Consider the following 16,359-nt stretch of genomic DNA (forward strand, 5'->3'; position numbering starts at 1 on the left):
CCCAGTTGCCAGTTCAGCATGTCTTGCCACAGGGACGTGGGTGGCGCTGTGGGTTAAACCACAGAGCCTAGAATTTGCCAATCAGAAGGTCGGCGGTTCGAATCCCCGTGACGGGGTGAGCTCCCGTTGCTCGGTCCCTGCTCCTGCCAACCTAGCAGTTCGAAAGCACGTCAAAGTGCAAGTAGATAAATAGGTACCGCTATGGTGGGAAGGTAAATGGTGTTTCCGTGTGCGGCTCTGGTTTGCTAGAAGCGGTTTAGTAATGCTGGCCACATGACCCGGAAGCTGTACGCCAGCTCCCTCGGCCAATAAAGCGAGATGAGCGCCGCAACCCCAGAGTCAGCCACGACTGGACCCTAATGGTCAGGGGTCCCTTTACCTTTACTTTATGTCTTGCCACTTCTGAACCTCTCTTTCCACAAAGCAAAGTACGCTCATCTGTTTGGGTGCACCAAACCAAGTGGTGATTTATCACATCGTATAAATCTTCGCACAGAATTCTGCACGGAATTCAGTTCCACTTCAGTGTAATAACATACCTACATACATACCTACACACATAATTTTATTTAGGAAATGTTCTTGTGTTTTATCTTGTATTTTTTTCTGTGAACCGCCCCAGGATCTCTCGATGAAGGGCGGTATTTAAATTAAATAGATAACAATAATTTCCACAGTTCAAATCATGCTCAAGGTGACTGACAACATGAAAAACAACAACGTAACTGCAACATAACAAAAGTGGACATAATAAATAAAATATTAAAGGATATGCAGCCAAACGGAACAATTTCCACATAAATCACAAGAAGAGTGAAAATAAAGATACAAAAAACCAACAGCAACCCCCCCCCCCTCAGAACAACACCCCAGCCCAAGAGCATGTAACGAGCTGTACTAGTAGGGGCAATGCAGATTAAAAAAATATATGGGGGCTTTTGATCCCATTTAGAGCAGGTGTAGAGTATTGAGTGCTTCCCTGTCCTCTTGGCAAATGCAACACTAGTTTATTTTTAAGGAAGGCAGTGATGGCACCCACCCCACAAGCCTCCTTGCTGTAAACTAAAATTAATATTCACAGCCAATGAGAGGAGGTGGGGGGGGAGAGAACGAGGCTGCAATAAAAATCCACTTTATTATTTCCCCCGCTGGGCAGTAATGGGAGTACAAACTGCTGACTGAGGCAGCTCCATACTTGAGCGATGTGGCGAGATTTAACTTTTGCCACCCAGGAACAAAGCAGGGCGTGGATGTCGCAAGCTCAGAAAGCAAAATAAAGCAAGACACTGTTTCTGGGAGTGGGGAGAAAAGTGCTCAGTTTGGGGTCCTTAGCTCTCTTCCCACACAGGCCTCCCTGCGGTGCTTCTGCAGACCTTACAGTCTCTTGCAATCCATTGCTGTCCTTCTCTTCTTTTCTGAAGCAGAGGAAGATGCCTGATGCTGGATCCAGACCGTTGATTCAAGTAACCCAGCGGTGGAGAACCGTGGGCTCAGGGGCCAAATGTGGGGCTACCCTAGGGGGCATAGCCCAGAGACCCCAGCTGGTGCAAAACACTGCAGTTACATTGTTGGTGGGTACAGACCAGGCTTCCTCAACCTCGGCTCTGCAGATGCTTTTGGCCTACAACTCCCATGATCCCTAGCTAGCAGGACCAGTGGTCAGGGATGATGGGAGTTGTAGTCTCAAAACATCTGGAGGGCCAAGGTTGAGGAAGCCTGGTACAGACCATTGCCAGCACAGAATTCGGGTGCTCAAACCTCTGCCCTTGTGCTGCTGGGCCAGATTAAAAGGTGTTGCATTAATGTACAGGGCCCTTAACAATTTGGGCCCAGGATACCTCAAGGACCTCCTAACCCCTCATATCCCCGCTTGATGGATGAGGTCTTCGAGAGATCCATTATCAGTGGTCCTCCATGGCAGCTTGTATCTGCCAAGAGTTGTGTGTTTAGTATTGAGGGCCAATTTTCTGGAACTCCCTTGCAGTTGAACTTCCAGTACCTACAGAATATATATATATATTTAATTCCAGCAGGCATTTTAATTAAAGGTTGATTTTATTGTTTTAATTGATTTTGTTTTGTTTTGTTATTGTATCTCTGTAAACTGCTTAGAGACTATTGTAATTAAGCAGTATGTTGCTATCAATGACTGGTTGGATGCAGAGGGATGGGGGGAGAAACCGGCTGGGAAGCCCCCAAGGGAAGAAGGCTCAGGGCCAGAGGATTCGTGGTGAGATGACGATGAGTGATCTGAGGGAGAAGACTGGGACGAGGAGGTGTCAGTAGCTGAGGAGGTAACAGGATTTAGTGAGCAGAGAGTCTGTGGCAAAGAACAGCCTAGAAGCAGGAGAGGAGGAACTCCCAAGAGGTAGAGATGAGTCTGCCTGGTGAAGCATCACGGGTGTCTCAGAACCAGGACAGGTGTGAAGAGGGCAGAGAAAAAGTTAGCTTCATGCAGGTGCAGTCTCTGATTGCTTGTGGAAAACCCTAGAGAGGGAGGAGACTTGGGCAACTGCTGGGAGACAGAGACCTTCAGTCTCGGCAAGTGCTTCATGGGGGCAAGACCTGCTTTGAGATCAGTTGCTGTGCTCATGAGGCCTAACACTCCTGTTCAGAGATGATACACTCCTATTTTTACTAATAAAGAGTTAACTCCAATTTGCTCAGTGTGATTTACTGCTGGCTCACGTCTGTCAATTTGCTTAAATAGATTTCCAGCTTTTCCTGGGGATGCCATAGGGGATCGAACCTGCGACCTTCTGCATGCAAAGTGGGTGCTCCACCACCTGAGCGATGGATGGTTCCTGTTGCCTCCCCCCTGTTCTTCCTCATTGCCAGCCACTCTCCTAGGCTCAGCTGCTCTGCCTCCTTTCCATCCGTGACTGGCCCCGCCTCGGCTGTGATCCCGCCGAGGCCATGGCTTCAGTGTAATTACTTTGAAATATATCACTTGCAGATTGCAGCTTTAGGCATCTGGAGTGCCCGTTTGCATACTTTATTTGTCTCATCAGTGTAGCAGCCCGTCAAAGGGCTTGCTGCAATTTGTCCTGGTGGCACTCCTGAGTGTATTTAAAATGTGGCGGCGAACATAGAGAGAATGTTCCATGCATCATTGTCCCTTAATCAAGAGCCCATTGCTAATGGAGATGGAGAAAACTCAGGATTGCTTGCTGAGAGATTGCAGCAGAAAGGATGTTAACCAAACAGTCTCTCAGCTGTGGGGAGACCACCTGCCGTGGCTTCTCTTTTTATACCTTCAGGAGAGCAGGGATGATCCCTGCTGGATTAGGCCAGTGGTGCAGCTAGTCCAACATCTTGTTCTCACAGTGGCCAACCAGATGCATGTGGGAAACTCGCAAACAGGACCAGAACTCAAGAGCTTTCCTCCTGCGGCTTCCAGCAACTGGTATTCAGAAGCATTACTGTCTCCAATTGCAGAGGCACAGCAGAGCCATCATAGCTAGTAGCCATTGATAGCTTTCTCATTCATGTATTTGGCCAGTCCTTTTTTTAAAATCATCCGAGTTGGTGGCTGTCACTGCCCTCTTAGGAGAGCAAGTTGCACAGTTTATCTCGGCTTCCTTGGATGTCCATGGCCTCTAGTGTTATGAGAGAGGGAGGGAAGCTTTTCTCTATCCATTTCCTCCGTGATAGGCATTATTTTAGGGACGCGGGTGGCACTGTGGGTTAAACCACAGAGCCTAGGACTTGCCGATTAGAAGGTCGGCGGTTCGAAGCCCCGCGACGGGGTGAGCTCCCGTTGCTCTGTTCCTGCTCCTGTCAACCTAGCAGTTCAAAAGCACATCAAAGTGCAAGTAGATAAATAGGTACCGCTCCGGCGGGAAGGTAAATGCCGTTTCCGTGAGCTGCTCTGGTTCGCCAGAAGCAGCTTAGTCCTGCTGGCCACATGACCCGGAAGCTGTACGCCGGCTCCCTCGGCCAATAAAGCGAGATGAGCGCCGCAACCCCAGAGTCGGCCACGACTGGACCTAATGGTCAGGGGTCCCTTTACCTTTTACCTTTAGGCATTATTTGATAAGCTTCTATCATCATGTCTCTTACTCAGTTTACTTGTTGGAGTTGCTCAATCTTCCAACCAGAGGATATATTTTCAAAGGCAGGTTAGGATAAAGAGTGAGGAAGTTGCCCTTTAGTGAGATTGGTGAGATGAAAGAATGTTTAGTGAAGGAAGTAGAAAGGAAGAGTGTGGTTAAATTGTGTTCAGCTGTGTTAAGTTCACCTGATGGAGTTCTTTGTGGAGCTTTCATGATTCTACCCTCTCAATCATCTTTTTTTCTTTAAAATGAAAAGTTAGGTCATTCATGGCTCTGCAACACAACTTTTTTTGTACTGAAGTGGACTTGGGTTTTTTGTTTCGTCTTTTTAGTAACCAACCTCCCCCAAATAAGGAGGATGCCCCCATTTTATCAATATAGAAAGCCTTAATTGGATTTTATAATCAATAATAAATTCCTATAATTTAAATGTAATTCCTCCCAATAAGGTTGAAGTCTATGCCACAGCAAAAAAAATAAAATGATGAATCTATTGAGGGGACCCCCAAATGTAAAAAATAATTTAGGGGAGGGCTCATGAAATCAATTATGAAAAGAGAGAATAGTTCATGATACACCATTAACTTTTACTTCTGCTGCTGAATGAGCAACTGGACATGCTCTGAGCTTTCCTGGTGGTTGCCATTGTTGTACAAAACCAATTAATTTCATCACGTTGGTGAAATTTCAGGTAGAACTTGTACCAGCAGGTGCAGCAGGTATGGGCATGACACTCTTTTTCTCTGTTCCACAAGAGAAGTCATTTTTATTTTATTTTATTTAGAGCGTTTGTAACCTGCTCTTCAGCCAAAATGACTCCCAGAGTGGCTTACAACAAATGATCAATTGAAGCAATACAATCCCTTCTTGCCTGCAGGCTTACCATCTAAATAAAACCCCACACCACACAAGGAGGAGGGATGGGGAGGGGAAGAGAAACACAAGGACCAGTTCTTAAACAATTGTTCTACTAATGATCAGCTTGCATAGTTCAGAGGTAAAGGTAAAGGAACCCCTGACCGTTACGTCCAGTCGCGGATGACTCTGTGGTTACAGCGCTCATCTCACTTTATTGGCCGAGGGAGCCGGTATACAGCTTCCAGGTCATGTGGCCAGCATGACTAAGCCGCTTCTGGCGAACCAGAGCAGCGCATGGAAACTCTGGTTACCTTCCCGCCGGAGTGGTACCTATTTATCTACTTGCACTTTGATGTGCTTTCAAACTGCTAGGTTGGCAGAAGCAGGGACCAAACAATGGGAGCTCACCCCATCAAGGGGATTCGAACCACCGACCTTCTGATCAGCAAGTCCTAGGCTCTGTGGTTTAACCCACAGTGCCACCGGCGTTCCATAGTTCAGAGGTAGGTGGTGCCTAATGGAGCTGGGCTTTGGGCAAAGTGGTTGGATTGATCCTTCTGCTTTCTCTCTCTCTCTTTTTGAGGCAGTCTGATGGAATGGCTATCCCAGGTGTCAGTTGAGGGAAGAGGAGGCCCAGTGGGATTGGCCTGGCACAGCAGGGCAGATGGAGGGAGCCCTGCTTCTCACCTCTCCCACTATTTAAGATATCTATTTAAAAGATTTATACACCGCTTAGGCATGTAAAACATGTCTGGGGTCTTTGCAACAATAATATAATGATATAGTAAAAGCCAAATACAGTGGTGCCCCGCAAGACGAATGCCTCGCAAGACAGAAAACCGGCTAGACGAAAGGGTTTTCCGTTTTGGAGGTGCTTCGCAAAACGAATTTGCTATGGGCTTGCTTCGCAAGACGAAAATGTCTTGCGATTCCTGGGGTCCCCCCCCCTCCCAGCCTTTTTCCCAAGCCCCTAAGCCGCTTAACAGCTGTTCGATAAGCCACTGAACAGCTGATCTAAGCCGCTTATCAGCTGATCTAAGCCGCTAATAGCCTTTTAGCAGCTAATCCGCTAATCCCTTGAGCCTTTAATAGCCGCTAATAGCCTTTTAGCAGCTAATCCGCTATTTCCTTAAGCCTTTAATAGCCGCTAATAGCCGCTAAACTGCTAATAGCGCTAATCCGCTAATGGGCTTGCTTCGCAAGACGAAAAAAACCGCAAGACGAAGAGACTCGCGGAATGGATTCTTTTCGTCTTGCGAGGCACCACTGTATTATATAAAACAGTGGACAGGAACATATAGTTTTTATGGTTCTTTGCTTCCCATAAGGCTGCAATTATTATTATTAATTTAAGTAATTACCTGCTCTTCACCAGCAAGTCCCAGGGCGTGTTGCAACAATTAAAAATTCAGAATTAAAAACAGTTTAAGCATATGCAATATAATAAGAGATACAAAACAGTTACATTTTTTTTTTTAAATCTAAGAAATCACAAATTTAAAAACAAAAATATAAAACAGTTAAAAACGACAGTGGCATGGACATAAAATCAATTCACATCAAAGACAGATACCAACAGGGATAAAGATTTTAGCAGGTTTGTTGAAAGAGGAATGCATTTAGCAGGTACCAAAAACCTAATAGAGAAGACACCTGTCTGTTATGCAGTGGGAGGGAGTTCCAAAGGATTTAATTGCTACCACATTAAAGTTCTGATTCTGACATCATGCAGAACAGACTTTGGACAGCACCTGTGGGATGCCCTCTCTTGCAGAACACTGTGATTGGTTGAGTATGTCAATCACATGCTTTGGCGAAAAAGTCTTTCAGCCTGTGCCTGAACTGCAACAGAGTCAGTGCGTGGTTTTATTTCTTAGCAAAATGGATGTAAATTCAGTGTCCAATTTATATGCAACCCGAGTCAAGTAGGCCAAACCAAGATATCCTTGGGTGCAAATGTTTCGCTGCTTTCCTCCGGCAACTCACCGTTTTAGAACCTCAAAGGCTACCTTCGGAAGCTCATCTCCAGGTATTTCTTCAATAGGAGTGGATGTTTTCAGCAGACTTGCCCGTCAGTTGAAATGGTCTCACAAAACGCCTTGATGATGCATCCAGATGGTAGCTTGTTCTGTTCTGGAAAAACCACAACAAAACAACAAAACCATCCCACGGAGGAGGTGGCCCCCCAGCCAGCCTCAGCCTGAAAGCGTACATATGAAACCATGCTGAAGAAGTCCCACTTGCTCTGGTTTCAAGACCTTAGAAAGATCACCAAGTTGAGTTGGTGCTTTTTAAAAACCTCCTTACTTTGTGGACTGTGGGGAAGGGAAGGAAGAAGGGAGCAGCCATCAGCAGCAGCAGCACAGTGGCTTGATCAGTTTGTCACACCCCAGATTTGCGAAGGGGAGGGCGGCGATGTTCCAAGAGCCAGGAAGGGAGAATTGGGAGTGGGTGGGGCCGCCCAGCACCCGGCAGAACACATGACTGCCCAATAAGTCTCCTCTCCTTCTCCTTGAGTGTGTGCGGGTGGTTTTTTGGGAGACCCATCCATCTGGCGGCTGTCCATGGTGCTGATCAGATCGCTGCCCTAGGCAGCCTCGGCGGCGACGGCAGCAGCAGCAGCAGCAGCTGCGACTCCTCTCCTGGGTGGAGATTGATGAGAGCTCCTTGCGGATCCCCATCCGGAGATTTCACTTGCCTGTATTTATTTGTTTTCGCCTGCCTTTCTCGGCAACCGAGACGAGGGAGGGGCTGAAGACGGATGGACTGAGGTGGGAAAGGATACATACCAGAGTGGAAGACCACTATAAGCCCCACACGCGCACCCCACCCCACCCCACGGCAGGTTTAAGGAAGACTTGTCCTTTGTCTCTCTAGCTGCTGCGAGGGGAAGACTTGGCTGGGTGAGTAAGGGGGGGTTGGGGAGATCGGGGAGTGTAGCCTCTTCCAACCCCCCCCCCCCTTATTGCTGGACTGGCAAAGCAGAGCAAAAGGGGAGTGGGGTCTTTCCTCGCCTCCCGTTTCTCTCTCGCACGCAGCTCCACTCCTTAGCCCGTTCTCCGGCTGTATGGAAATGGCACCTCAGGGTGGAGCAGCTGTCCAGGCTGAGAACTGGGGAAGAGAAGGAGGTATAAAATGGAGGGGGGGGGGGAGTTTGAACTGCTTGGCTTTCATGAGTACTGTGGGTGAACCCACTTTCTGGAGAGGAACAGCAGCCCCCTACCCTAATATTTTTAGGTGAACTCTCCCATCTATTGCTTCTAATGTGAAAATATACAAAGTGGAAGGTGGGGGTGGGTGGGTGGAGAAAGGAAATTTAGTGGTTTTGGGGATTATTATGATTATTTTGCAACTCTGAAGGATTCTTGTAAAAAGCTGTAGCTGAGCAGGGCATCTCTCTCCGATCTCTCAGGTTGGGGGTGGCGGAAGAGTAAGGAGCCCAAGTCCTGGGGGGGAGGGGGCTGATTCATGAGAGATGCTCCGTTTCCTGGCCAGGACCCCTGCTCTCTTTCTCACTCCCCCCCCCTTCCGTAGAGGCGATCTCTGCTTCTTCTCTCCCCCCCCCCCTTTGCCTGGGCAGTGCCTCTCTGAGTAAGCACTTGGTTCCCAGTCTCTCCGCGAAGCTGGACTGCACAAGAAGCCTTGCTTCCCCCTCCCCCCCTAAGCCTCCCCTCTCCTGCCAGCTCTCCATGGGGGAAATGTGCCTTAACCTTATGGGTCACCTCTGCCTGCGGCCCCATCAGAGTGAGGTCTCCGTCACGTGGCAAGGTCAGAGAAGCATAGGAGCAAAGCTGGGGAGGGGAGGGGTGAAGGGCTGCTGCGCGGGGTGGGGTGGGGTGGGGGCGAAGGCTGGGGTGCCCAAACCGAGACTTGCTTATCATGCCGGGTTAGGTGGCAGCTTGGAAGCGGGTGGCGGCAGCAGCGAACGATGCCTCTTTTACAGACAAGGCACTGGGAATTTTGATACTCCCTGCAGTGTGTGGGGGAGAATCACCTGTGTATTGCAACTTCTCGCTTCCACAAAGCTGTCCTCTTGTTTAGATCAGGTTGCTTTCAGCCAAAACAGAGAACCCTCCGTGAATTTGTACGGCTCTGGGTAAAACCCTGCCGGCTCCTCTGGGAGGGTTGGTGGAGCTCAGTATTGATTCTCTGTTAGTCAAAGAGAGAAGCACTGCAATACTGGCAGGGTACAGTTTTGCTGGTTGGAAGTGCTGTGTCAAAGCATCCTTCGGAGGGGAGGGGAGGGGAGGGGGCAGTTTCCCTAACACAGGCTTGTCCTCCTATAGCAGCGTTTCCCAACCTGTGGGTCGTGACCCGCAAGCGGGTGGCAGGCACATGGGGAAGCCAAGGGAGGGGCCAGGCTTCTGACAGTGACACCCACCCTCCCCTGGTGATGCAGCACTTGGACCTGGGCAGCTTCAGGTGAGCCTCCTCTGGTCTGTCCGGAACAGTCAGGCATCACTCGGTCAGCATTGAGCTAAGATTTCAGCCACCCTAAGAATTTGCTTCACTTCCCTGTAGACGTGCATAGGCTGTAAATCTCTCTCGGTTAATTCAATGGGGCATTTTACCATAACGTTTTAACAGAAATGCTTAACTGTGTGTAACTGTTACTAAATTAGTAGTAATAAGAGTGAATGATTTAATAAGTTAATAATCATTAAAGGGGATGCTTTAATCACAATCACAATCATGTATTTTCTTTAGCCATGCTTAAAGTTAGCATTTAATTGATAGAGGGTGCAATCCAGCCAGAATATATACACTTCCGGTTCCTATGGGTTCCAGTGGGAGGTTCCCATTACATCTGTTAGAGCTTTCCCATTGAAATCAATAGAATGTGCAGCCAGTTTAATTCAGAAGTAGCAGTGAGTTCCATAGGACTCACTCCCAGGTAAGCGTGCTTGGGATAGCAGCCATAACATGTTTCACTTTGAGTGGATTGTGCCCATATCAGAACATGATTTACTAATTGCAAAAGCTCATCATTAGGAAATAACTGAGCACCCTGGTTTGACAATGTATCCCACTACAAGCTATCTATTATGAAGAATACACAGATTCCTCTGTAGTAGCTCACTGTTTTCACTTCTGGGTGAGAATGTACAATCCCTTCTCCTTAAAATTGCCCCTTTTTGGTGCATCTTTCCCCACCAACAGATGGGATTCATACATCACAACAAAACTGTGAATAACTTTGTAGGTATAATTCTTTCAACAAATTCTGCATCAATAGGCACGTTGAGTAAATAATTTTATGGAATGCCTCAAGGAATTGTTAACAAAAGAGGCAGAGTTGCAGTTAAAATGCACAAAACTGCTGCAGAAGATCCAACGTCCCAAATTCATATGACAATAAATAAATAGCAAGGAAATTTGGGCTTCTGGGATCACCATACCAAAAAGTTTGGGAACCACCACTATGTAGGAACAACAACAAAAAAAGGGTGATGAGTCAGGCTGGTTGCCACAAATGAGCTTTTCAAGGTAAGATACTAGGCATCTTATTGCCTTTTATTTTTATTTCTTGGATTTATGATTCAATATTGAGTTGGCTGATTTGGAGGCTGAGAATTTAGTAAGAGCAGCAACGCACTTTATTATGAAATGATGCATCATGGCTTCGCTGGATTAGTGTAATCACAGTCTAGTCAACTTCCTTAGCAGCCTTTAAAAAGAAAAGAAAAATTAAGCTAATCAGATTGTTGCTATTAACTAAACAAACATTATATGGGGAAAATAAGAAAGTTGCCATTGAAGTATGTGCTGCTTGCTTTGGGAAACTGGACTTTAGATGAGCTATTGCACTTGACCAGTCGTTAGAGCATGAGCCTATTAATCTCAGGGTTGTGGGTTCAAGGTCCGCATTGGATGAAAGATTGCATTGTGGGGGTTGGACTAGATGATCCTTGTGCTCCCTTCCAACTCTTATGATTCTATGATTTCCATGCAATCCAGACTATTCCAGAGTGTGGGGGTTTGCTTTGTGAGAGCCCCAGTTAACTTATTCAGTAGCATTGCATTTCCCTCTATCCCCCTCCACCCTCCGAATCTTCTTTGGCACTTTGTAGAACTTTAGAGGAACCCACTAGTACATTAAGTTTGACCTGGGAGATAAATCCAGTTCTAGTGCTTTGGAATTTGGTGCAAAGAGAACCACTTTCAATTTTCCATCTTCTAGAGGAACATCAGGGGAGTGATAAACTCTTGTTGTCAAGAGCTAAGTGCAGATTGAAACAAAAATGAGAGGCTTGCGAGCTTAATATGCTGCTACTGAAAACAGAAATGGACCGCTGGAGCAAATTCTGAACAGCTTGTTTTGCCTGAATGAGATGACGAGTTGAGGTGAAATATAGAATTCTTGCGTTGCTTTTGGAGGGCATTGATAGCCAAGGCCCGATTGACATTTCACTCGCTTTTCAAGCCCTCCGAAGTCTCTAATTTTCCACATTGTCGTTATGCATCGATCCACCTGAAGCACGGGGAGCTTTGGGGGATAATGACTGGAGTCTGAGGGCCCGAGTGTGGCAGCATTAAGACTGCTATCAGTGAACTGCATGTATGAAAATAAAGACTTCTTTGCTAATAGGTGCTTCCTGGCCTTCAGTGAAAACCTTTTATGAATGCGACCCAATTTTCACATTCTGAATATTTAGTAGAGACATCACCTAGCCAACAAAGGTCCGTATAGTAAAAGCTATGGTTTTCCCAGTAGTGATGTATGGAAGTGAGAGCTGGACCATCAAGAAGGCTGATCGCCGAAGAATTGACGCTTTTGAATTATGGTGCTGGAGGAGACTCTTGAGAGTCCCATGGACTGCAAGAAGATCAAACACATCCATTCTTAAGGAAATCAGCCCAGAGTGCTCACTGGAAGGACAGATCCTGAAGCTGAGGCTCCAATACTTTGGCCACCTCATGAGAAGAGAAGACTCCCTGGAAAAGACCCTGATGCTGGGAAAGATGGAGGGCACAAGGAGAAGGGGACGACAGAGGACGAGATGGTTAGACAGTGTTCTCGAAGCTACAAACATGAGTTTGACTAAACTGCAGGAGGCAGTGGAAGACAGGAGTGCCTGGCGTGCTCTGGTCCATGGGGTCACGAAGAGTCGGACACGACTGAATGACTAAACAACAACAAATATCAGATGAAAATGAGATTGGGAGAGTTCAGGTTTTGAATGTGTTTTTGGTTTTTTTTTACAATCTTAAATAAGCAGACTTTCAGAATTAGCACAGTTTCTGAAGTACAGATGGTGCTAATTCTGAAAGGCTGCTTATTCAAGGTTGTAAAAACTGTTAAAATCTGAATTCTGTAAGATCTTATGTTTTCACTGAGAAGGTGAATGAGTCAAAATTACGGTATCGAGTTGAATGAATAAATGCACGATGGGGCAAGGTTATCAGTGGTTACTAGTCACAATGACTATACTCTGCCTCTGAATACCAATTACTGGAAGCCACAGGAAGGAAGAGTGTGGCTGTTAGGTCAGATCCTGCTTGGGGTTTTCCCATCTGGTTGGCCACTTTGAGAATGGATACTGAACTGCTATTGGCCATAGGGCTTTTATTAAGTTCAAAACGTTTTATGAATGGGAATATATATATGGAAAAAAGGAAATAATCTTATTAAGAGCAAGTGTTTATATATAGAAACACATCTAAGCAACACCATAACAGTTGAGGGGGGGTCTTTTTATCATACGTGGGGGATGTCTTCAGTTGCAAACAGATACGGGAGTAAAATTGGAACCGCTGTAGAAAAGATGAGTCATATAATGCCGGATCCTTTGCTACTTCTCCTGAATTATATAAAGAAATTACTGTTAAACTGATGCAGCATTTGCCACGTATGTGATTATAATCACTAGGCTTTGATACGTGAAGTTAATGGAAAATACTCCCAAGAATGACAGAATGGGAAAGTGGAGCGCGATGGCGTTGTTATGTTTAAATAGCTATACAAGAGTGGAGGGAGGAAAATAGCGATGTAATAGCTTCTTAGAAAACCAGGAATCGTTTCTAAGTCATTGGCAAATTGAAACATTCGCTTGCGCCCGATGGCGTGAACGCCGAAACCTTTGACTTGAAATAACTTGTTCCTTCGGTATGCTATGATCTATGGCTGCTTTCATTATTTCCATTATTCTTTGTAGTAATTCGCTCTGTCTTTTAAAAAAGAAAGATTGCTCTCGGGACACAGTGAATGCTCCCGCACACACGCACTCACACAAGTCATCTACCCCTCAAAAGAGTGTGTGATGATGACTCCCCCCCTCTCTCTCCTGCTTCTCCCCTTCTCTTTCCCCCCAGCCCTTCCGTCCACTGCCCTGCCCTGAGTAACAATTTGTTCCTAGTGGGGACTCCCCACCTGCATTGCTGCACTGGGGGTTGTGGGTTGGGATGCATCAGAGCTGGGAAGGGAAAGAAAGGAATAGTAGTAGTAGTAGTAGTAGTAGTAATTATTATTATTATTATTATTATTATTATTATTATTATTATTATTAATACCCCGCCCATCTGGCTGGGTTTCCCCAGCCACTCTGGGCAGCTTCCAACAGAATATTAAAATACAATAACCTAGGTAAAGGTTGACTGACCATTGGGTCCAGTCATGGCCGACTCTGGGGTTGTGGCGCTCATCTCGCTTTATTGGCCGAGGGAGCTGGCGTACAGCTTCCGGGTCATTTGGCCAGCATGACTAAGCCGCTTCTGGCGAGCCAGAGCAGTGCACGGAAACGCCGTTTACCTTCCTGCCGAAGCGGTACCTATTTATCTACTCGCACTTTGATGTGCTTTCAGACTGCTAGGTTGGCAGGAGCTGGGACAGAGCAACGGGAGCTCACCCCGTCGTGGGGCTTCGAACCGCCGACCTTCTGATCGGCAAGTCCTAGGCTCTGTGGTTTAACCCACAGCGCCACCTGTGTCCCTTTTTTAAAAGCTTCCCTAAACAGGGCTGCCTTCAGATGTCTTCTAAAAGTCTGGTAGTTGTTTTTCTCTTTGACATCTGGTGGGAGGGCATTCCATAGGGCAGGCGCCACTACAGAGAAGGCCCTCTGCCTGGTTCCCTGTAACCCGCCTTCTCGCAGCGAGGGAACCAACAGAAGGCCCTTGGAGCTGGACCTCAGTGTCTGGGCAGAATGATGGGGGTGAAGATGGTTGCAAATCCCCCCTTCAACAATTAGATTAAGAAAAAAAGCTTCCATTGGTACCAATGGGAGCTTTCTCCACCCCCTAAAGCTATAATAGGCTCTAATAGGCATGTGGTGGACAGGGCCAAGGATGAGAGGCTGCTTGCCGGATTCAAGAGACACTGTGGGCTGCATCTGGCTCATAGACTCATGATTCCTTACCCTAGTGTTTCCTCACCTCCTAATTTATAGCGTGGGATGAAGTTGGGGTAGACCCAACATAGAGAAGGTGAATCTGAAAGTTGGCGGTTACAGCCCGTCCAGGTACAGTTGTGGCAGGATACTACCTTTTCCACCAATCTCAATTTTTTTACTTGTTTGCTTTTGAATGTCGATGTCAGCTTTCTAGCCCTGATCACTAGATGTGCAAGGAAGGCCTAGTGTTCTATGCATCTTTGTTGTCTGCAGTTAGATTAGCAGTTTCAGAGAGCAAGGCATGGGTGGTGGGGGCACCACTTCTGATCAACACCCCCACCTCACACAAGGCCCGCTTCACCAATCTAGTGCCCTCCAAAAGCTTGGGACTACATCAGAGGCAGAGGGCCTTCTCGGTAGTGGCGCCCACCTTGTGGAATGCCCTCCCATCAGATGTTAAGGAGGTGAGTAATTATATAACATTTAGGAAACATCTGAAGGCAGCCCTTTATAGGGAAAGTATTTTAGGCTTAATGTTTTATTACCGGTATGTCTTTATATATGTTGGAAGCCGCCCAGAGTGGCTGGGGCAACCAGTCAGATAGGCAGGGTACAAATGAATATCATCAGCAGCAGCATCTCCCATCAGCCTCAGCTAGCTCACCTGTGCCTGTTGGGGCTGTTAGTTGAGAACATCTGGAGTTCAGGCTTCCAGGCAGTGTTAGAAGACTGGCTTCCATGCTTTAAATGCATTAGTAGCAGGAGGCTGGGAGACAGCTGGTCCCTTGGATGACAAGGGAATCAAAGGTGTCCTAAAGGAGGATATAAACATTGCAGAGAAACTCTTCTGTCTTCAGAATGGAAGAGAAAAGGGTTCTGGACTAGATGGGCCATTGACCTTATCTGGCTCTTCTTATGTTCTATATAACAGTTCTCATTTCAGCGTACCAGTGCAAACTTGGAAATGTACAGTGGTACCTCGGGTTAAGAACTTAATTCTTTCTGGTGGTCCTTTCTTAACCTGAAACTGTTCTTAACCTGAAGCACCACTTAAGCTAATTGGGCCTCCTGCTGCCGCCGTGCTGCTGCCGTGCGATTTCTGATCTCATCCTGAAGCAAATTCTTTACCTGAGGTACTATATTTTGGGTTAGCAGAGAAGCAGGACATAAATAAAATACAGTGGTACCTCGGGTTACATACACTACAGGTTACATACGCTTCAGGTTACAGACTCTGCTAACCCAGAAATATTACCTTGGGTTAAGAATTTTGCTTCAGGATGAGAACAGAAATTGTGCTCCAGCGGCGCCTGCGGCAGCAGGAGGCCCCATTAGCTAAAGTGGTGCTTCAGGTTAAGAACAGTTTCAGGTTAAGAATGGACCTCCGGAACGAATTAAGTACTTAACTTGAGGTACCACTGTAAGGCTAAAAACACAGACCTTTCAGAACTCAGCATGAACTCTTTTCTGGTGCAACAGAATACAGAGGTTTGTGTCCCTGGGTTGTTGGCCAAGGGTGGGGTTGAAGAATGGAAGAAAGAGGGTGGGTGGGAGGAAGCGAGCTGGGAGACAAGGCTGGCAGTCGAACGAGTATTGCACAAGGAAATCAATCTCCCTGCAAGGATCTTGGGTGTATTCAGGAGCTAATTATAAAGCTGTCAATACGCACATTTATTATTAATAACAACTAATAAAAGCCCAGCCAGATGGAGCCACAGACTTATTTCAGGCTTTTTCTGATAATATTAATGGTAGCATCTTCCTATTTCTCATCCCTCAACCCCCAGATTTCTGCATGCAGATCTAAGCAGAGACAAAAGATAAACTCTGTTTAAAAGATGGTTTCAGCAGCTGATGCAAGAGAATGCCGTAGTTTATATATCCCTATGATGTTTCAGGATGTGCCTGTCTATGGTTGTCCCTGCTCCTGACTGCATCCGTGTTTCAATCTGTTTAGCCTTTGGAGCAACCTGAGATGTTTCTGCATCGAGTACCGCCTAATCTAATTTAGCTGGCATCCCACCTCCCACAGTCCATTTAAAGATTATTAGGCGGAATAAGATGATTTCGTTTTCGTATTGCCTAGCAGTACTTCTGGCAAATTCACAAGCTCACCCTCT

At 46.5% G+C, this 16,359-nt stretch overlaps 1 protein-coding gene across 7 annotated transcripts in view; it reads left to right on the forward strand.

Moving 5' to 3' along the window:
- The window catches only part of OSBP2 (oxysterol binding protein 2), a 155,018-nt gene that overhangs the window by 45,952 nt on the left and 92,707 nt on the right, over window positions 1-16,359 (forward strand). The window contains exon 1 of one of the 7 annotated variants that reach the window (XM_083417651.1): window positions 7,502-7,816. The exons of the other annotated variants lie outside the window; for them this stretch is intronic. The gene's annotated coding sequence lies outside the window, so the exon portion shown is untranslated. Of the gene's footprint in view, window positions 1-7,501; window positions 7,817-16,359 lie in introns of those variants that run through there. 7 annotated transcript variants of the gene reach the window in all.

The sequence above is a fragment of the Podarcis tiliguerta genome (assembly GCF_965153285.1).
Source record: "Podarcis tiliguerta genome assembly, chromosome: 16".
In the NCBI taxonomy this organism is placed as follows: Eukaryota; Metazoa; Chordata; class Lepidosauria; order Squamata; family Lacertidae; genus Podarcis; species Podarcis tiliguerta.